Source organism: Leptidea sinapis, chromosome 42 (genome assembly GCF_905404315.1).
Source record: "Leptidea sinapis chromosome 42, ilLepSina1.1, whole genome shotgun sequence".
NCBI classification, from domain to species: Eukaryota; Metazoa; Arthropoda; class Insecta; order Lepidoptera; family Pieridae; genus Leptidea; species Leptidea sinapis.
In genome coordinates this window covers 756114-779882 of record NC_066306.1, presented here as the reverse complement: position 1 = coordinate 779882, position 23769 = coordinate 756114, and positions in this window count along the sequence as shown.

Genomic DNA, 23769 nt, shown 5'->3' with positions numbered 1-23769 from the left:
TAAAGTTTATCCCTTAGATTAATTGGATTGGATTGCACTCCGCTGCCCTACAACTAGACACCGGATTACCTTAGAACAAGAGCTCTCTTATAACGGCAAATATTAGATGCTTGTGTGCATGGCATCTTGATACTCAATGGCATCTTTCAAATTTTGTAACATACGCTTCGTATTATTTTACATTGAAATTCATAAAATACAAAATACTTACTGATGATATGTAATCCTGGTGTCTTTCCTAGTAGTATTATTTTTATGGAACTTTACTACGCAACCCGACATTTTAGTATCAATTATTAGCAAAGACTAACAGAACATGTGTCACGTCAACGTCTCACATCGTGACTGGCTCAAGTACGCCAACTTGGGCATAGTATTAGTAGCCGCACTATGCCACTACGCCTGAGTATCTGGCTGGAGCGCATCGGAGACCAATCCTTAATCTGAGGTTTATCCCTTACAAACAACGACTATTGTCTCTATATAATATTATTTTAGAAATACACCTGAATTTCATGTAGCATTAACAGTGCACGTATAAATTTACACGTCTGGTAATCGCGGGGCGCAGAGCCAACAAGATAAGGCGACAGCACACGTGCGAGCGCCGAGCTAATAGCCGCCGCGGACGAAGATAGCATTCCCTGTACGTTACATTCATTCACTATTTTTATTTGATGCTAATGAGAGTTTTAAGTTTAGATCCAGATTGAGTGTTACAGTGTGAAGTAGCCTTATCAACGTTAAAGGCACAGACAGTTTTTGTGTTCCTTTTAGCTTAACAAACAAAAACAGCGCTACACCTTACGACAATGTTCATGATGTCTAAGTCTAATAAACTTTATTCAATTAGGCTTAAAATAAGTGCTTTAGAATCGTCGCTACGAATATTTCTTTTAACTTACTGAATTTTCCACATGTTCCTAAAAAGTTGAGCTCGTGAGGAAAACGTATAAGAATCTCAACGGCCACTCATTTCAATCAAATAGAGAGAAAGAGTATTTTACAATGGTTGTAATATACAAAACAAATTAGTTTGTAAGTTGCTGCATTCAATATATGAATCGTGTTTAAATAATATAAATTATTTCATTAAACGTAGTATGAGTTAACTGTATAAATATAAATTATCGTATATTGGATGCATCAACCTTTAGAGTTTGAACTCATTGTTTGTGTAAGGATGCTTCGTGAACAGTCGTTATTACTGTCACAATTAGTAATTGTATCCAACAAATACAATGAATTATTAACTATAACAGGTCGACCTGGCACCACATGTATGAGAAACATAAAATGCTTTAGTTTAATGCTAAAATTATTTAATTTAGCTAGTGATGCAGTAATGTGCAAGTATTATTCTGGTGAAACTACAGGGCTAACGAGATTTAATATATTTTAATAGCTCATATTTATGAGCGCGATCGCAATGCCGCTCTGAATTCATGAATCGGTAGCTCTGCATGGGTGATGCGTATTAATTACTGTCAGGTGAATGATATGTTCGTCACTTCACTTTCCCTCATAAAAAATGCTTATAAAACTGTTAGGGTTCAATTCATTCACTTCAAGTTTAAATTAGGAACTCTTCAAGGGCTTAGAAACAGAAGACATGAAGTGAAGTTCAAACAAACATGGTAAGTGGTCAGAGCTCACCATTCCCTTTTGCAAAACCACGGGACTCAGGACGTTCCTGAGTCCCAGCCTCTGAGGATCCATCGATCTGAAATACCAAAACAACAATCTCAAGTAGACCAACTAATTTGTCTGAAATGTATGTACCTATTAAAATTTGCAATGCAGCAATGAGCGTAAGCATATTGCAATTTCGCATCCTTACTGTAAGTCGGTAAGGAGTTCCATTGATCATCATATTTGACTACGACAGTTACTTGACTCAAATATCCGTATAGCACATAAGAGATTCGACTGAATATCGTTCATTTGCTCCTAAGAATTCCGTGAAGCAGAAGAGTTCCGTTACTTTGTCATGGATCCCATAGTCAGAACAACAAACTCTCATCAAACTACTCTTGAAGTACATTATTTATACCGTGATATACGCCCATTTGTACTAATACTAACTACATACTAATTGCAAATTTAAGACTTTTATGGTTTTCTGATGGATCTGGCCCAATCATCTAAATCGGTTCACCCAGTGGAAAGTTCTGAGTTTCCTTTTTTTTATGTCGGTTAAAAAGGAGGTAACATAAAAGTAGAAGCAATTTTAAGTAATAATTTACATTCAAACGAAAATCAATTCAAATCACATTTCAATACACGACGGAGATGTGAGATCATAAAAATATTTACAAATTGATAACTTACTTTTTTGAAAGTTGAATAAGTCTTAAAGCCTCCTATCGTTAGACTATGTTCACAACACAATCTAAAAAGTATTGTGAGGTCTATTGTTGTAAATTATATTATTTTCTATGGAAGACTGCCAAAATTTAACTACACTTATATAACATAATCGTGCATCTGTTAAAATATGATCCCTTATGTCTGTCACATAAGTCAGTCCATATAATAAGCCCCACATTGTGACCAGACCTCAACCCTCCATTAACCTTTATGAGGTGATTTGGCTCCACTCCGTCCATTTGGCAATTGTGTCCATTCAATTCTCTATACAACAGGTATTTGAATGTCTGAGAATTTTCAAGGTACCACAAACTTGCCAAGTTTGCTGCTGGCTTGAAGTCTACAATACGGTCTATTTACTTAAAATAATTTAAAAAAATAATCTTTTATTAAGTACTTATTTATTTCAATGTTTCACTTAGTGCTATCATAAATTTATTATTGTAACTAGCTGACCCATCAAACGTTGTATTGCCGATACTAAAATCGCGATACAAAAGTAACTGTTGATCGTAGATGGGTGAAAATTTGAAGTTGTATGTATTTTTTAATGCTGACTCATAATCAAACAAATTTTTAAACAAATGTCAAAAAAATTAAAATAAAAATCGTTTGGACCGCCCTTAACATTTAGGGTGATGAAAATTTATGTTGTCCGATTCTCAGATCTACCCAATATGCACTCAAAATTTCATGAGAATCGGTCAAGCCGTTTCGGAGGAGTTCAATGTTAAACACCATGACACGAGAATTTTATATATTAGAGATAAGTTCTTCAATACAACAAAATCAATATTATAATAATGTTAGTAACAAGCCATTAAGAAGGTATCCCTATTTAATATTATAAATGTGAAAGTAAGTTTGTTTGTTACGCTTTAACGACGGAGCTAATGAACCGATTTTGATGAAATATGGTAAAGCGATAGACTAGAGCTTCGGAAAGGATGAGGAATAGGCTACATTTTAGCCCGGAAAAATCTATGGTTCCCTCGGGATTTGTGAAAAATTGAAATTCACGTCGATGAGCTATAACTATATATATACCAATAGTAGGTTTAGTTTGCCATAGCAATCTTCCTGGAAATAAGATTCAAATAATATGGTGGTAACGGGAGTGAAAACGGGAACTGGAATAGGACATGAGATAATCTTCAATTCGAAATTTGCTTATTATTTTTAAAAACCCTTTATCTACGCGGATGAAGTCAGGTATAAGCTAGTATAAAATAAATTCTATACAAAAGTTGTGGCAAAAGCTCCATTGTTACGAGGGCCTGGGGTGAGCTACCATAAAAAAATCTATCATTTTGCGAACGCCAACCAATAGAAAATGAATCGCACATAAAGTTGATAGGGGAGAATTCCTTACAGGCGATATCATAAAACCTTACAAAATAAAGGTAAACAAGAGGACGCTTAACGTCTCAACGTAATTTGGGAAGAAAAAACATTGCCTACCTATTACTGTCCTTATCTAGGGTAAGTCAATTTCACCCACTCTACCCTAAACTTGCCAATATAACTGTGCAAGTATATACGAAATAGAACCTTGTTTATATGAAGTTATGGATAACGGAACAGAAAACTATTTTGGTCATGTAGAATGTCCAACCTGGGTAAGAACGTTGACAAGGTGGGAGCTGATCGTATAATCCCCATAAAATAAGGTAGCGAAAAAAATTTAGACACACCGAGAGAAATTTACAAAATCAATATTAGGTATTTTTTTCGAAAAATAAACTTCATCACAACGGATGGATTTTTTAAATTTGTATTGCAGTTGTTTTAGAATTCGTCAAAATTATAACTTCTAACTATTGCAGACCAACATGCAAAGTAGGCGCACTGTAGACATAGGGTTGCGGAAAATTGCCCGCGAACACCTACTATTGCTAACTATTTGTTGCATTGCAAAAAAAAATTGTATCCGTACATTAGTATATTGATCAAGTATAACTGAATTAAATATTATACAGTCGTGTAAATTAAACTGAGAAGTCAGTATATTATAATGTCAAAACATACGCTTTTAAATTAATACATATTTTGAATATTACCTTGCTTTAACCTTTTTGCCCATCAGTCTGTTTGTTCGGTAAACCCTCGGCTGACTTTAATGGGAATTTATCTTACAGAGACTACATATTATAAAGAGGAACCTAGGCAACATTGCTTAAACTAAATACTTTTAGAGTATTGTGATTATGAATTTAACTACGAGGGCGTAGTACGACGCGTGGACATGGAAGCTAAGATTGCCAAAGTCAAATGCAGATTTAATATGAATCATCTTACATCAACTTTGAATATTGAATGACACCGTATATATCATTAAACATGTATAAAAAATAAGCCAAAATATTTAAATTGTTCTCAGTGTGCCACCTACTGAAATATAATTTGTGTGAGGTCCGATATCTTTGTGCAGCGGAGTGTTTACGAGCGTCCACGCGAGGAGACGCTACGATCATCTTACTGCGTCCCTCTTTATCTGTCCGCACCTTTCTGATATCGATAAGCCTTTTGTTATCGTTCTTCATAAGCCGGGGACAATTGGAAGTGAGCAACTGGCTGAATAAAGCGGGTAGTTCTAAAGTACCAAAGTCATCATATCTTCTGTTTTTTTTTATGGAAGAGGAGGAAAAATGAGCGTACGTTTCACCTGGCGTTAAGTGATCACTGCCGCCCACATTCACTTGCAACACAAAAGGAATCACAGGAACGTTGCCAGCTTTTAGAAAGGTGAACTCGTTTTTTTCATGTAGGTACCGATGTCGTATCGTCTCGGAAACACCGCAAAAGGAAGCTCATTCCTAGAAAGTTCCTTAAAAGCCGCACTGTACCGGATAGTTATTAAATTAAAACCGTACCAATTGACTTTTACTGACATTTTCATTGCTTTTCAGCTAACTTATCTTAATATATATAAACTAGCTGACCCAGCAAACTTTGTATTGCCATATAAAGTAATTAAAAAAAAATTGGGGAAAAAAAATAGAAGCAACCGATTCTCAGATCTACCAAATACATCGTACTACAATTATTATATTCGATTGCCATCTTGCAACCCTGAATATATAAAAACAGAATAATATAAAAAACGCGATACAAAAATAGGGATTGATCGTAGAAGGGCGAAAATTTGACGTTGTATGTATTTTTCAATCATAATAAAATAAAAATAAAACATTTGGTCCAAAAATTATTATTATATAAATTCAAAAAATATTAAGGGTGAACAACCCTTTTCATTTAGGGGGATGAAAAATAGATAGTAGCCGATTCTCAGACCTACTGAATATGCATATAAAATTCGGTAACAATCAGTATAGCCGTTTCGGAGGAGTAAGGTAACTAACGTTGTGACACGAGAATCTTATATATAAGACTAGCTGACCCAGCAAACGTGGTATTGCCGATATTAAAATCGCGATACAAAAGTCACTGTCGATCGTAGATGGGTGAAAATTTGATGTCGTGTGTATTTTTTAATGCACTTTTAAATTTTAAAACTGCGGGTGGTTGGTTGATTCCCAACCAGTGGTATCATTAAGAAAGTCATTTATGTTATAGTAACCTTTACAATGCATTTCGTAAATTCGTTTGTACATTTTCTGGGACAATGTTGTATAAACATATATATCGCCAACAAAAGACTTAATACCTCGACTTAATCGAGCAGTAGGCATAGCAAGCTTGCGTCTGTTACTGGCGTAAACATTATGACTGTTACAGTTTCTGGCAAATCCGCGACAAGACAAATATCTTTAATATTATATTATGTAATTCAATTACTAAAAGAGGTAATATTAATTACTAGTACATCAATTGAATATCTATGATAATTACAATAAAATATTCTCATTTACTGAATAATACATTTAGATCCGAATGAATAAATAACTCGTCGAGAACATCCTGAACGTCGTCATCGCAATAAATCTCAGGGGAAGGTAAAATGTTTTTCAGCGACAGACGGCAGGTGGATGTGCTCGTATATCACTGGTCCAGACAAATTTTATAGCACTGCTGACGCACGCACTACCGCCATATTATGGTATTTGATTTTATCTATACGATTACTTGAAAATTGCTTCACAGTGCATCGATATCATACACTAAGAAACTGTTGCCCGACACGAATTATCACAAACTTCAAAATGTCGAAGAATAAATTTATTTTTATTTTAAGTTATCTTTATCTTAATATATATAATTCTTCTGTGAGTGTGTATGTCACTGAACTCCTCCTAAACGGCTGGACCGATTTTGATGAAACTTTCTGTGTCTTCAGGTGGATTCGAGGATGGTTTAGATTCACAACTGAACTACCTCCTAAACGGCTGGACCGATTTTGATGATATTTTTTGTGTGTTCCAGTGAATTTGAGATTGGTCCATATAATATAATTCTCCTGCTCACGTGTATGTTAATGAACTCCTAACGGCCGGACCGTTTTTTTTAATTTAAGACGTGTGTACAGGACAACGTCTGTCGGGGCCACTAGTTAACAGTGAAAGTTTGAAATTAGTAGTTTTTTGTACCAATTGATTTATTTACAAAAATTAAATTGCTTATGCATTATACACTTATGTTTATAACGTCAAAATATCCACAAAATAATCAATCAATAGTTTAATATTAACATACTGTACTATGTGTACAAGACAACGATATATTTAATACATTTATACTTGCTTAAACATACATAATAAATAATAAATTGTTTATTTCTTTAACAAAAAGTACTTAAAAACTAGGGGCAGGTGTCTCCCGTTAAGCTTATCGCCTGTGTTGGGAGTCACCGCTATTTAACCTTTATTTATAACAAACAAAATTACATTATACTTAAGAGTTATTCATAAATGTAAAAGTTAACTAAGAAAAATATAATTTTGACCTTTTTTTTGTACAATGCAAATTACACAAATGAAATAATATGTACTTTAAAACTATTTATGAAAGTTTTACCATTATACGTTACGTTACTACTATATATAAAATATACATAATCAGAGAAAGGGGAAAGAAGGGAAATTAGTGTTTAGTGTGCAAGTGTGTGTGTGTGTGTGTGTGTGTGTGTGCGTGTGTGCGCGCGTGTGTGTGTATTTACATAAATATACTTGTAGCATACACAACTAGCTTCTCAGCAACTGTTCTACCCAGTCATAGGATTTGGGTTCTAACCAGTTAGATGTAAGTTTTTTACATTCATATATGTTTTTTGAATATATCTGTAATTCTTTATTTATTAAATTATATAATTTGGCAGAGCGATTATTGAACTGTCTATCAGCAAAAGTTGAGTTTGACTTAGGCACTACTGCCACAATGTCTTTTCTTCTTTTTTGCAGGATAAAATCCTGGTCATAAGCGAGGGATACATATAAATAAACATCCATCACACGGAAACAAACATTCATATTCGTCATATAAATGATTGCATCTACCGGGATTTGAACCCAGGACCTCTATCTAGCTCAGTAGGCAGGGTGACTAACCACTGGGCTATAGGGGTCGTCATACGTTCTTAAATTTTTCATAATTTCTAGATTGGTATACTTAAATATAATATACAATGAAGCAATAAAGACAAAGTGTCATCTATATGTCGAAAACTGTGAGTATTTCGCATTCAGAGATAGTCATTACAAGCACCCTTCTCAAATTCGGCCCACAGGGCTCACATAAACATGGCGGACATCGCGAGGTGTGTTATAAAAAGTGAAGTGCGATTTATTAAAGGGCAGCGGAATTGTGAGGCAGAACACGTCTGCGGACAGATTTGAGATGGAGGTATCCTCTCTGAGTTATACGTAGCTGTATTGAAAACGGAAGGACTTTGTTTTGCGGTGCGTGCTCCGTGAATCATTTACGTGACCACGCCGGTTAAAGTTCAAATAAACTTTATTCAAGTTAGGTTAGTTGGCAATACTATGAACAAGGATTTTTGTAGCATATACCAATATGCGTAATAGCATGTAGCATCTTTCTTGAATAAAGATTTTACTTTTAAAAGGAATACATTAAGCGCAAAAGTTACGTCAGGATTTTTTTTATGAAAATGAGCGACGAGACGAATATAACGTTCAGCTGATTGATACGCCCTACTCATTACAATGCAGTGCCGCTCAAGATTCTTGAAAAACCCAGAAATTCTGAGCGGCATTACGATTGCCCTCGTCACCTTGAGATTTAAGATGTTAAGTCGCATTTGCCCAGTAATTTCACTACCTACGGCACCCTTCAGACCGAAACACAGTTATATTTACATAACACATTACGGCGCCTATATCTGCCGTGAAGTTACTACTTCACCACAACGTGAAGGGTACCAACCCATAATCTAGTCGGCTTCCTGTGCAAAGGTCACACCGGTAAAGGATTAAGAGAAATTGAAAATATTCTACATTTTTCTCGTGAAAAGATTCTAATTAAAGTTCTATTATATTCTTTGGTATTCCAGCATTCGCGTCTGATAGTTTTGGTACAACACGTGATAACTATCATGGGACGAGTCTTACGTTTCCTTAAGTTTTGGTATGATGAGGCGCTGATTGGGGTGACTGGCCAATCCTGCCATCCAGAACTCCTTTTTCTTTGATTCGAGTTACTTCGTGTTCACATAATACTTTTTCTACTTATACGTTGATGCCTCTGCTGTACTCGTTACTCATCTGATATACATAGTATGAAACAAAGTCGCTTTCTCTGTCCCTATATCCCTATGTATGCTTAAATCTTTAAAAGTACGCAACGGATTTTGATGCGGTTTAATAGATAGAGTGATTGAAGAGGAAGGTTTATATGTATAATAACATCCATTAAATAGTGGAGAAATACTGTTAGTAATTTTTGAGGTTTCTAATGTGATGTCGTAAATAATTAAATTTTTTCAGCTTACATGGCAAACGCAGGCTGAACCCTACGAGATTTATCAATAAATGTACTAAGTATTGTACACATTGAAAAGGTCTACAGAAAACTTCGCTATGGTATGTGTCTATCTCTTATGGATATCCCACAATAAAAATTTTTTGTCATTTACTTTTTACGACAAATAATGGCTAGTTTTCGAATCGATTTTAACCGATACAGCATTAATCATTCTCTAATTAAATACCTTAAATACATTGTTGATTTAATATAGATCTATATGGCCCTTTACAGCATATGATTTAAATGAATATTTTCGAAGATATTTAAAAATTGCGGGACGTAGCGTTTGCGGCGGTTCCGGCCAGCCGGAACGGCGGGAGCTTGCCTATAAATAGCGCGTCGGAGGCCGCGGTTCTCCCTATTTTTTGCAGTGAATGACATAGGCTATATATTATATACCCGTGCGAAGTCGGAGCGGGCCGATAGTTTTTTTATAATATTCATCGGTTCATAAACATTTCATGGCAAATACTCACTGAGTGTTTTACGTCACTATGCTTGTATTTACATATATAATATACTAGCCGTTCCCATCCGCTTCGCTGGGCAAATTTAAAAAGGAAGGAACGTTGGAATTCCAAAAATAGTAGCCATAAACTATCTAGGATAAATTTCGCAACGAATCGTGGTAGTTTCTTGTCGATACGATCAGTGGTTTAGGCTTGAAAGAGCCTCAAACAATGACCATTTTCACTATATATATAGATATTGCAAACTACCGAAGTTGTAAATATTTAAAAGAGTTACATTAAATTTGTACCACATCTTTGGCAAGTGTTAGTAAATTTTTCTTAAGAGTCAAAAATACATAGATGATTTTAGACTGACCATTTATCCCTGAGAATCTTCAAAATTTGAAGAGAGACAAGAATAAATAAAGGTTATACAATGAATATAATCAGATAATAAATTGTGAATAAAATCAAAGTACCAACAAACTATTCGTAAACATCAGGTGAGGGTCGAACCGTCGGGAGTATTTTAATACAGCGGCTCGCGAACCCTTCGCAATCATTTTATTTTCATACGAGCTCCCCGAGGCCCCGAAGGTCTACCTTCTGATTTGGCATTCAGAGTCGGAGACGTGACCGCGCATCAGGTACGGAGATACGGAGTTAGGCGTCGATTATATTGACGGATATAACATTCAATCCCTGCTTGAGGTTACGTTGCGATCAATCATATTGTTTACTTCATGTAAAACTTTCCTCACAATGACACTCTAAAAGATTTGAAATGTACTTATTACGTTTCTAAAAGAAACTCCCACTTATTTGTTATTTACCAGTGGCAGGCTCCTTTTCACAGGATGCCGGCTAGATTATAGGTACCAAACGGCGCCTATTTCTGCCGTGAAGCAGTGATATGTAAGCATTATTGTGTTTTGGTGTAAAGGGCGCCGTAGTTATTGAAATTACTGGGCAAATGAGACTTAGCTTTTACTTCGCAAGGAGACGAAACCTGATTGTAGTACCGCTGATAATAACAAAACAATTTTTTTACCCTTTGTAAGTCATGAAGGCCTCATCTATGATTGTTTTAATCTTCGTTCGATGTCTCACTGCTATTTTTTAAATGTTGTTATTTGGCTGTGAATGTTGATTCAGTTCGAAACGTGACACAAGATGAGATTACAATGTTATGGACCTACATCAAGGTATAAACCATTTTATTATTTATTTATACTATTAATCATTTACAGAAAGAATCTTAAAAGCTAACATAGTCCCGCAAAACTGTTTGGACAGTTATGTTCTGTTATGTTATGACATGCCATGTTATGTTCCGAGGTTTAAATGAACACTACCTATCGATTATGGTGAAATAAGGTGTGAGCTATACTTTGCGGCAACAATCATGATATCAAATAGAGTTTCATCTGTTACATATATGAAAGACTTCAAGTTCATCATGAAGTTTTATTCTTGTGTGATAACTTTCATGATGGTGTGATTCTATTCTCTTGGGGTCATCCCCAGGAAAACCACTGTAACTGTCATTAGTTACAGTGGTTTTCCTTGCCTGCTTTAATAAACTGTTATGGAGATATTTAACCCCATTGTTGCTGAATTCTATTCTTACTTTTTCCACCTTCGCACGGCACGCCACAAGTTAGGATATCATCCCCACCATCTGGATGTGTGGCGGTCCTCCACAGTACGGTTTTCAAGGAGCTTTCTTTCACGTTCTACAAAGCTGTGGAATGAACTTCCTTGTGCGGTGTTTCCGGGACGATACGACATGGGTACCTTCAAAAAAAGCGCGTACACCTTCCTTAAAGGCCGGCAACGCTCCTGGTGTTGCAAGAGATTGTGGGCGGCGGTGATCACTTAACAACAGGTTAACACTTAACAACCCGTACGCTCGTTTGTCCTCCTATTCCATAAAAAAAATCGTATGTCTCTTCTTCGTCAAACAGGTTTAAGATAATACCGCAATCACTTTATCTAGCAGGAGAACTGCGGTATACTTGCAGCTAGACTCGCATGATATTACCACACGTGCAGGTGAGGATGAGTATAGGAGCCGGTCTGATGGTAGATCCGTTCACCAATTTATCTCTAATGCTCTAAGTACTACTTATCAAATTTTATAAATATAAATTTATTTAAATAAGAAACCTCGCCAACGGCCTTGAAGAATCAAGTGGAGCTAGGTTACCTCTCTCGTACAAGATTGCCATAGTTTTGATTCGAAATTAGAAATTAGTGCGGAAAACCGCACTGTAAATAATAGAAATGTAATGCAAAAATGAATTTTCTTCTCATATTCTGTAGATATATATATTTTTTGTAAACATTTAAGCTTTATATCAATAGTCGAGAAATGGCTTCAACTATATAGGCGATCTTTTGGCGATTTCTTGGGATGGCCTTAGTAAGACAGACAAAAATACAAAATCACGATTTAAAATAAAACAAATTTTCCATGACGAGTTCAGTGCAGTTACAGTTTTTAATCTAGATAGTTGTACATTTGAAGTGATTATAATTAATGAATATAAAATTTAATTAGTGAATGGAGACGGAGCTGCGGCAGGTGAGGGGTTGCCCGATGAATCGAATCGTGCATTAGTTAGCATGAATTAAGCGAAACTGCTGTAGATTAATGAAGATATCATTCTAGTCTGCGCTCTATATATAGGGTGTGTAACATTTATTTAACAGTCATAAAGATATACAAAAATTGTCTAGGAATCCGGGAACAATATATCATGTATTTATAACAAGATATATGTATCGCCAGTCATATGGCATCAGTTTTAACTAAACAGGTGTTTCGCTATTATGCCGATATGTTCTTAAAGCCAAGTAGTCCAGTTCTTTGATTAATACGTCTGGGTTACATAAAAATAAATTTTTCATTTTTTTTTTATTTATATATTCCAGAACTGTATATTACACTTTCTTCTTTAATATACTTCATATAAAGCTCAAATTTATATAACGGAAGTTAAATTACATGATGTGGGAGTTTATCACATGTTTGTATACATTTCCCCATGAATGAGTAACCAGTCTTATGAAGCCTGAAAATTGTAACAAGAAGTCTATTTCTACCTCTTGTGATAATCACTATTGTTCAAAAATGGATGTGTTTTTTATAAAGATACATAATGTGGTGTTGTGTGTGTATTAGGCCGCAATTGTCATGATTTCTTTTGATAACTATCTAAGTGAAATACGAGGTTTTACTTTATAAATGGCGCGGCGATCAAATCTGATCCCCACAGTCAAATTCTATATTATGAAATAAAGTAACTAAAAAGTTATTATTAGTAAACCTACACACTACTTCGAAAAGACATCATTTTCTACTTGTCACACCTGCAATCGATATTGACTCAAATATTTTTATTTACATAGAAAGGCAGGTCATCGACATAAATTAGAAAAAGCAATGGACCTTATATCGAATCCTGCGGCACGCCCATAGCAATAGAGGCAACTGAACAATTTGCTTTATTTATAACCACTGTTTGTAATCGGTTACACGATTTAGCCATTTATTTTTGAGACGCCGTAAATCGTAATATTTTTGTATTTCTTCTGGTAAAACTAAAAACTTTATAAATCAATATGACTCTAAACTCAATACTTATTATCACTAAATGATAAAATATTAGCTAATCATATAGACACTAACTTAAAATTTTTATTCGTATTGCCACATATCAATCAATAAAATGCCACATATCAGAAAAATAATATTTTGATAAAAATTAAACTTGAAATTCTAAATCATAGTTCAAAAAAGAGTCAGCCACGAAATTATTTTATTTAATATTTAGTGAATATAAATAAACAACACCCTGTATATTGCCATACCTTGAAGGTACGTTCCCGGCGGAGCTGAATAAATTGCGACGAATAATTCCTAAATTAACATTTTTAATCTGTGCCGAAATGTTAGCAGAATAAATTATACACCCTTTACTGATTGTAGACAAACGATAAGCTAAACGGCGAGCGGCATTGTAACTTAAGAAAAATATTGTGTTGACAATCGGAAAATACTTTTTTTTGAGGAGAAGGCATCACTGGAGATGGGCACATAAAGAGTCATTTGCACCAAGATATAATTAGTAACTCTTAGATAATCTATACGTTTACATAAAGTCTCTTGCTGTTAGACAACCGATAAAACAGGCCAGGAATAAAACTTTAGTGTACATGACATGCTACGTCTTACAGTCGCGATTTGCATGACACTTTGTGTTAGTGTGCGTGCATTGCTCAAAATAGAGGTTAACTATAACTAACTATAATCTCCATTTATTTTCCACGTTGTCACAGCTGCCATAGTCTATCTAGGCGTATTAACGATGTAACTAGTAACTCATCCAAACGTTAGTATCAAATAGCTAAAACATTTTTAAAGCATTAAAATGCGTGTAATGTAACTGTATTTTTACATTAGTTTTTGCGTAAAAGTTAGCCCACCGCCTATGTGATGCTGACCATCTCAATGAGGAGTTAAAGCTTTGCACAGGAAGCCGGCTAGATTATGGGTACCACAACGGCGTCTACTTCTACCGTGAAGCAGTAATATGTAAGCATTATTGTGTTTCGGTCTGAAGGGCGTCATAGCTAGTGAAATTACTGGGCAAATGAGACTTAACATCGAATATCTTAAGGTGAGGAACGCAATTTTTGTTGGTTTCACAATAATCCTGAGTGGCACTGCATTGTAATGGGCAGGGCGTATTACCATCAGCTGAACGCCCTGCTCGTCTCGTCCCTCATTTTCATAAAGAAAAAAAGTATTTTTCCAATTGACTTCTACAAAACAGCGCCCGAAACAACAAATAACAAACTATAGACATAAATATTAACTTACAATTTGTAACACGCAAATGTTTTTAATTAATGATAACAGGCGGACAATAAAGTACATCAGTTAGAACCGCGGCGGCCATAACCATAGATCAGTCGGCCGATGTCCCTTGAATCATTCACCTGGGCGGGCGGCGGACGGGCGCAGTCCGAGCGTGATGGACACACCGCTGTTGCTGGCACTGCCGCCTATTTAACGATACGTGAGTGGATTTTGGGGATCATATAAATTTATAGGCTTTATAACTACTAGTCTAGCCTTTGAATTAGAGTAACAAATTTGTAGCTCTTTCAGCAATAACATATTAATTCAAATTCAAATATGTTGATTCAAAATAGGATCTGACATCACTCATTGTAAGTCAAAAACTACCATGCCAAAAGGAATGCCTCAGACCTGAGAAGAACGGGCGCAACAAACTCAGTGGGCTTTTTTTCATAAAAAATATGGTGAAAAAGTAATATCATACAATTAAACTTATTATTTAATACCCTGAGGGCGGTCGCTCCATTTCCAATCAGTGGTATCAATAAGAAAGTCATTTATGTTATGTTTTCTTTTGATTAATGTAATACTTTTGTTTTGAACACGTTTGTTTGGTAATGATTACCAAACAAACGTTATTTAACAATTCTTTTTAATAGTTTTGTTTTGATCATTTTCTGGGATCTTGTTGTAAAAGCATAAAATACATCAACCCACAAAAGGCTTACTAACTTGACCTTCCTTTAATGGTACATCCAGGCTGATGTAGTTAGTACGCAGTAAATCTTGCTTTTTATTAAAAGCAAAATATTTCTAAAATTTGCAAATGGTTGATGAGCGATGACGTAATACTAACATAATATATCGTAACTATGATCACTAGGATAATTAAAAAGTAATTGGCCGGTTTTATAAAACCACGATGTATTTAATGTATTGTCATTTACATGTTCATAAAATATCATGTAATAAAATTAATAATTAATAAATGATAATTGTCAGGTGTGGGGTTTGAACCCTCCCTCTCGGGAACCAAGGCTTAAATCTGGTGCCTTAGACCGCGCGGCCAAACTGACTTGAGAGCAGAAGATGAAATAAATAATACAACTTCACCCCTACTACAATTGATTTGATTTGAGATTGTAATGCAAGATTCAATAGATGGACAAAAAGATTTGAGGCGATGTAACAAAAGTTTCACTTTAAAAATATAGCTTGGAAAATATAATAATCGTGAAGAGAAAACTAAAACCTAGAACTCTTTTTCAAATTTAAATATTTTTATTCAAAATTGGATGTGAAATCACTTATTGAAAGTCAAAAACTACCACCCATTCTAAAATGAATGCCTCAGACCTGAGTGGGATGGGCGCAACAAACTCAGCGGGAATTTATTTAGCTAAACTTTTAATTGGTAAAAAAATAAGGTAATAAATCGATATAAAATAAGTCCGCCAAAAAATGTTAGAGCCATAAGTATCGATGTACTTGAAAAAATTCAAATTAAATGATTAAAATTTCATTTACTATATTCTAATATTATAATGTGTAATAAACACACACATACAAAGAAATTTATTATATCAAAATTGATTCCTCCAGATTTTTTAACAAACATAGGCAGCGAACTCTCTGTTTAAATAAATGTCAACAAAAACTGTATTTAGTGATTTGTACTTTGACCAACAGGAAAGGAAAAGTGCTTCTCCAATTCACAAAACTTTATCCAGATTTGTTTCAATTTGTACAAACATCGCGGCCCTTCTCCAATATTTAATTATACCTAAGTAGCAATAAAGAGCTATCGATAGAACTAAATATCTGAGAAGTTCTATCGAACGCGCGTGTTAATGTGCCTGAGTGTCGACAAACAGTGCGGAAAGTACTAAAACAGCGATGAAGGTGGACAAAGTTCTGCGTACGAAAGATAACAATAGTGGTGTGCGTATTTATATCGATGCAATATTAATTATCGTATCTAATTACAATGTTATTAATTTATTTAAAACCAGGCTCAAAAAGAATAATATTTAAATAGAAATACGATATTAATCAAGAATTTTATATATTGAAATTTTTAATAATCCAGGAAACTTGGAATATAATAAATAACAAATAAAAAAATTATAGCGCTTTGTTCAATATCTGCACTACTTATTTAACATTTGATTTGTCTCGGACGATATTACATGGGTACGTTCAAAAAAGCGTGTACACCTACCTAAAAGGCCGACCACGCTCCTGTGTTTCCTCTGGTGTTGCAATAGAGAATGGGTGGCGGTGATCACTTAGTAACCCGTAAGCTTGCTTGTTCTTTAATTTAATATTATAAAAATTATTAAAAACCTTAATTATAAAATGTAATTAAGATGCCTTAATAGTTACTGATAATCAACCAATAATTGATGTCATAAATCGAAAATATTAAAAAAAAAATTGATCGGCTATACTGCATTACATCATGATGATTGTGAAAACTACACTTCGCTAGAATGATTGCTGAACCATCAGTAAACGCTGAGTGTATTTATTTATAGCCTAAACTTTAAAACAATAAATTATAACTAATCAATTCTCACGAAGTAACTATGTTTGGAATTAATGATTGACATAAGAATTAAAATACACTAAACATTTAAAATAAATTAGCACAGGTTTAACTTCAACAATATCGACAAAATGAGATCACATCACTAGCAAGCCAAGAAGCGTTCGGAAGTAAATTCCTTTCACCTGATAGAACGGTTATTAGCCAATTCGATGCCCGTTCCTCTCCTAATAGAGGTATAATAAAAGGGTCCTCTCTATTTTTCGTTTATTCGTAGAAAAGGTAAAAATAAAATTTTCTTATTCAATTTGCTCGAAGTACGGTTTATTTTCTGATTTCCTTTATTTTTTGTTATTTCGAAACCATCGGTGAGCTAATCAATCGAGTTTGTATCATAAATATATTTATTTGTAACGACTTAAATGGAATTATTTTATTTTATATCTTACATATTAACTTAGAGCACTAAATAACAGAATGGCAAAAATATATTATAACTATAGGCTAATAACAGGTCAGAGGATTGTTTATCCGAATGATTGCTATGGCATTTGTTCTTATTATAATATTGAAAGAAAGAAAGAATGATCATACTACTACATATAACTAGGCTAAATAGTCTCTAATGAATATTAAAGAATTTACCACCACTTCGGAAAAGTTCAACTTTAATGAGAAGAACTATCAAGAAACTCATTGTTAGTCTGTTTAATGTTTAATCAATAAGGAACTGCGCTCGATCTTCTGATTTCATATCTAAACAATACAACATAGAAGGTCGACGTGAATGGCAAGAGATCTCCTGGGACTCCTCTCAGTATTGGGGTACCACATGGGTCTATTCTCGGACCGTTCCTCTTCCTTATCTATATAAATGATCTTCCTAATCTTATAGAGAAAAAACATGAAGTAGTATTCAAATTCAAATATTTTTATAAAAAATAGGATGTGAAATCACTTATTGAAAGTCAAAAAAAACGATAGTTTTTTTTTAATGGGTGGTAACCCATTCCAAAGTGAATGCCTCAGGCCTGAGAAGAATGGGCGCAACAAACTCAGCGAGCTTTTTTTTTTCATCAAAAATATGTTTTACAATTAAAGTAACATTGTACAATTAAACTTATTATTTAATAGCCTGAGGGCGGTCGCTCCATTCCCAATCTGTGGTATCATTAAGAAAGTCATTTATGTTATAGTAACCTTTACCACACAAACGTTTTTTAACAATTCTTTGTGAATAACTAACACCTTTGTTTTGAACATTTTCTGGGATCTTGTTGTAAAAGCATATACATCGCCCCACAGAAGACTTACTAACTCGACTAAGCCGAGTAGTAGGCATCATCAGTTTATGTCTGTTCCTGGTGTTAACATTATGGTTATGACAGTTTCTGGCAAATTCACTTATGTGCCTATGAACATACATAACATTATCAAGAATATACTGAGAAGCAACAGTCAAGATGTTAATTTCTTTGAATTTTGCTCTCAATGATTCTCTAGGACCTAGGTTATAAATAGCGCGAATAGCCCTCTTCTGCAACACAAATATTGTATTAATATCAGCAGCGTTGCCCCATAGCAATATACCATAGGACATAATACTATGGAAATAACTAAAGTATACTAGTCGCGCCGTATCTATGTCAGTTAATTAGAGCCGCCACGTGTAGCTTTTTCTCTGCTAAACGCACTTGCCACCTGATGACCACTGAAGTTAAAGATGAGCTCATATTTTCTGAGCCAGTGCTCTATTAAACATAAAATATGTATATCTTTATGATTTATAAATAACTCCAGTTCAAGTTCTTTACCTAATAATCCTTCCATGTTTTGGTGCATCAGGTTTGCAATTTTACAATTATTACTTATTCTAGTACTTGTTATATTACATTGTGTTTTTACACTGCTAGAGGAGTCCCCTATTGTCTTATTGTTTAATTTTTTGGAAAATATTCCAAATCTTTGCTTAAATTAGTACACTGCTCAATAGAAGCAGTGGTTATTAAATTAATATTCTGCTCAATAGAAGCAGTGGTTATTAAATTATTACTCTGCTCAATAAAAGCGGAGTCCACAAAGTTATCACACTGCTCAATAGAAGCAGTGCTTATCGACTTACAACTAAACTGCTCAAAAGAAGCAGGGGTTGCCAAATAGGTGGCTGTGTTATAGTATAAATAATATGATAGCGATTTTGCTATCTGTCTTTTATAGAAATTAGATAGGTGTAACCTATCAGATGTCAAAACCTTACATTTTATATAATTAATTATGTTATTAATGTCTATTATCTGTATTTTATTAGATAATATATTATTATTACATGTCAAATAATGAGAATTAGACAATAGGGTTAACAAATTGTTTAAATTGTATCGTATTTTGTTTTCCTGTGGCAAATCAGGCATATATGGCAATGTGTACATTATAAGATTAGCTATTTAATTCACTGTATAGTTTGCGGACGACACTTCACTGATTTTCAAAATGAAAAGAAAGCAAACTATGTATGATGAAGTGAACGATATTCCATCTGAGATCGTGTACTGGTTTAGCGCTATTAACCTATTGTTTAATAGCAAGAAAACGAAATATATAAAATTTACCGTACCAAATGTCAAATATGTTGATGCAAGTGTTTTGTTAAACGGAGAGGTGAGAAAACCGGTGGATTCTGCTATAGGTATATCTTGGCATTACTCTGGATTACAAATTACAAATATTGAAGGATTGACGAACAGCCTTAGTTCTGGAGCATACGCGGTTAAAAAGATTAGACAATTAACTGACATAGATACGGTGCGACTAGTATAGTTTAGTTATTTCCATAGTATTATGTCCTATGGTATATTGCTATGGGGCAACGCTGCCGATATTAATACAATATTTGTGCTGCAGAAAAGGGCTATTCGCGCTATTTATAACCTAGGTCCTAAAGAATCATTGAGAGCAAAATTCAAAGAAATTAACATCTTGACTGTTTCTTCTAAATATATTCTCGATAATGTAATGTATTTTCATAGGCACATAAGTGAATTTGCTAGAAACTGTCATAACCATAATGTTAACCTAACCAGGAACAGACATAAGCTTATAATGCCTACTACTCCGCTAAGTCGAGTTAGTATGTGTTTTGTGGGGCGATGTATATGCTTTTAGAACAAGATCCCACAAGGTATTATAAAAAAATAAAATCCCCGGCATTACGCCACAATAACAGGCCATATTATCTTCTATATACACTGGCCTTCAAAAGTAAGTATCACACTTTTAAAATTGGGATAACGTTTTAAGTCCACAAGATATACTTTCGAAATAAAAAGGACTCCAAAGAGAATTTAATTTTGTACATAAAAACTTTATAGTCGGTAACCTTCTTTTAAGAATTGGCTAAAAAAAACTTCAAAAACAAAACCATTCCTTTTTTAAAGTGGACGTTTCCGAATTACAATTTTACCATTCACATTTTTCTTACTGTTTTAAATTGTTTTCAAGATTGATGGGTCTTGTTTTAAAATTTGTGCTAAAAAGCACATAACATTTATTTATCATGCCTCTTTCAGTTGAATAATGTGCTAGGATCATGGCTTTTCTGGAACTAGGCATCAGTATGCGTCGCACTGCAAGAATGGTGGGTGTGACGGTACGAACGGTCCAGAAGGTAAAGCGAAGGTACGAAGAGACTGGACACCATCTGAGGAGACCTTGTAATGGCAGACCCAGGTTACCAGTGCCCGAGAAGAGCGTTATATTATTTCCACTGTGTTAAGAAATCGCCACCAAAATGCAGTTGAAGTCCAGCAACAGCTACTTCAGACTCGGAGGGACTACATTAGTGACAGTACAGTGAGAAGGAGAATTGCTGAAGCAAATTTGAAACCCCGAAGACCAGCGAGTGGCCCAAAACTCGAGAGACAGCATCGAGTAGCGAGACTGCGATACGCCCGTGAACACATGCAGTGGGATGAAGAAGAATGGTCAAGAATTTTGTTTGCAGATGAGTCTCGATTCTCCCTTTACACTTCTGATGGAAGGCGAAGTGTTTACAGGCGACCTGGTGAGCGATACCTTCATGCCTGCATCTCAGAAAGAGTCCAATACGGTGGAGGCAGTGTACATGTATGGGCTGGCATATCTTCAGAAGGTCGCACAGAGCTAGTAGCCATAGAAAATGGCACTCTCACTGGGTAAAGACATGCTTAAGAGATTCTCAATGAGTATGCAGGGCCGTATTTAGCAAATATGGGTGATGGATCGATACTGATGCATGATAATGCCCGGCCACACACGGCTCATATCGTACAAGAGTATATTCAGGAGGTCGGTATCAGCGTGATGGCTTGGCCATCAAGAAGTCCTGATCTCAACCCGATTGAACACGCCTGGGATGAGCTTGGGAGGCTAGTCAGAAATCGCAGACCACCACCTACTACCCTCAGGGCACTAAAGCAGGCCCTGGTAGAAGAATGGAGAATATTCCCCAACATCGGCTCCGAAACCTAGTGTTCAGTATGCCAAACCGGCTCGAAGCTCTAATCAGAGCTCGAGGAGGCAATACCAGTTATTAAAAATTAAATAACATGTAATACATATTAGTTGATTTTTTTTACACTAAACTAAAAATGTCTATTTTCATTCTTTTATCTTTTTTAAGTTAAAAATGTTACTAATGTATAATTTTAGTTTCTAAGAATTAAAGCCTATAAAATTTGCAACAAAACGTTTTTAATATTAAATCTCTACCTTCTATAGTTAAGAAAAAAAAAAATTTGAAAAGTGTGATACTTACTTTTGCAGGCCAGTGTATATACCTAGACCAGCCATAAGTTCTGTTACAAATGAAAATGCATTTTTTTTAAATGAAGTAAAACTTATTACCTACATATTTATTAACGTCTCAGCAAAAAATAAAAAATATTCTATTCGAAATGGCCGCCTTTAGCTTTTATACAGGCCTTTAATCTGTTTGGCCACGAATCAATGGATTTACGCACTGTTTCCAAGGGAAATTTCTCCACTGCTTGATCCAAAGATTTTTTAAGAGACTCAATATCGCCGTGTCGTTTAGAGCAGACCATGACTAAAACTGACCATAATTTGAAGTCTAAATTCTGGCTTTAACAGCATTGACAGCCTTTGTAGTTCTAACAACACGGGGCCGCCCCGATCTTTTCTGGTCTTCGACAGACGAAGTGTTTTTGTATGTGTTGATTATACGATATACGAACATACGGCTGATACCAAGCTTTTGAAGTGTCTGGAATATTCCAGTAGTGGATATGGTGCCGTCGATTGATTCCACTTTATGCAAGGCGATCACTGCAATCCTATTTTCTTTAACACCCCATTCTATATTGTGATTTGATAATGAACACGAAAAAATATGTGAAATGGCGCAAAATCGAAATAATATTTTAAAATAATATAGGTGTTCCAATTCCAAAATAATTAAAAAGTTGAAAAAAAAACAGAAAAGTTTTTATGTGACAGTATTTATGGCCAGACTAGTTAGAATGAAAATGGTCTTTGTTTGAGGCTCAATTACGCCTAAACCAATGAACGTATCGACATGAAACTACGACCAATCGATGCGAAATTTATCCTAGATAGTTAATGGCTACTTATTTTATGAATTCCAACGTTTCTTTCTTTTAAAATTCACCCAGCGAAGCGGGTGGGAACGGCTACTTATGGCATATTTACGTTTTCTCGATTAAATTTTATTCAATATAGGGTGAATTGTACATAGACGATACTTAGAGCTATTCGATATTTGAATGTTTTTCTATGACAATAAGGGACGAGAAGAGCAGGACGTTCAGTTGATGGTAATTGATACGCCCTGTCAAATACAATGCAGTGCCGCTCAGGATTCTTGAAAACCCAATAAATTCTGAGTGGCACTACAATTGTAGCTATGGCGCCCTGCAGACTGAAACACAATAACGCTTACACATTACTGCTTCACGGTAGAAATAGGCGCCTGTGCAAAGGAACCTCCCACTGGTGCAAGTCGAAGTACGTAAATAATTTTAAATAAATTATTAACAGTTGTTTCTGGCCTTATCAACCTCCAGATTGACCAGGTTACTTCTCGGATTGTGAGGAAGTTAGAAGTCGTGCAGTATCAGATATGCAAAGCAACATTTCAGCATAGGGTAGGTACAAAAAGGGCAGGTTTACACGTGGTGGCGAGGGCGTGGGTGAGGGGATCGACTGCGGCATGTGCGAGTGATAGTGCGCGTTAATATTACAGGTGCACGTGATATATTGCTGTTACGTGGGGGTCGCAAGCTATGGGCGATAGCGGAGAATTATAATTTATCTAGGCATAAGTTATACATATTTAAAGGGAACACACACAAACAATCGTTATAAATATTTTTTGATGGAATCTGTTTAATATTTGAATTTGTTTAACAACTTTTTCTATGTATATATTTATATATACAGTGTTGGTAGCCCCACAAGCTGGACCGATGATCTTGTCAAGATCGTCGGAATACGTTAGATGAGGACAGAGCAGGACCGATCGTCGTGGAATCCATTGGGGGAGACCTTTGTCCAGCAGTGGATCTTCTGGC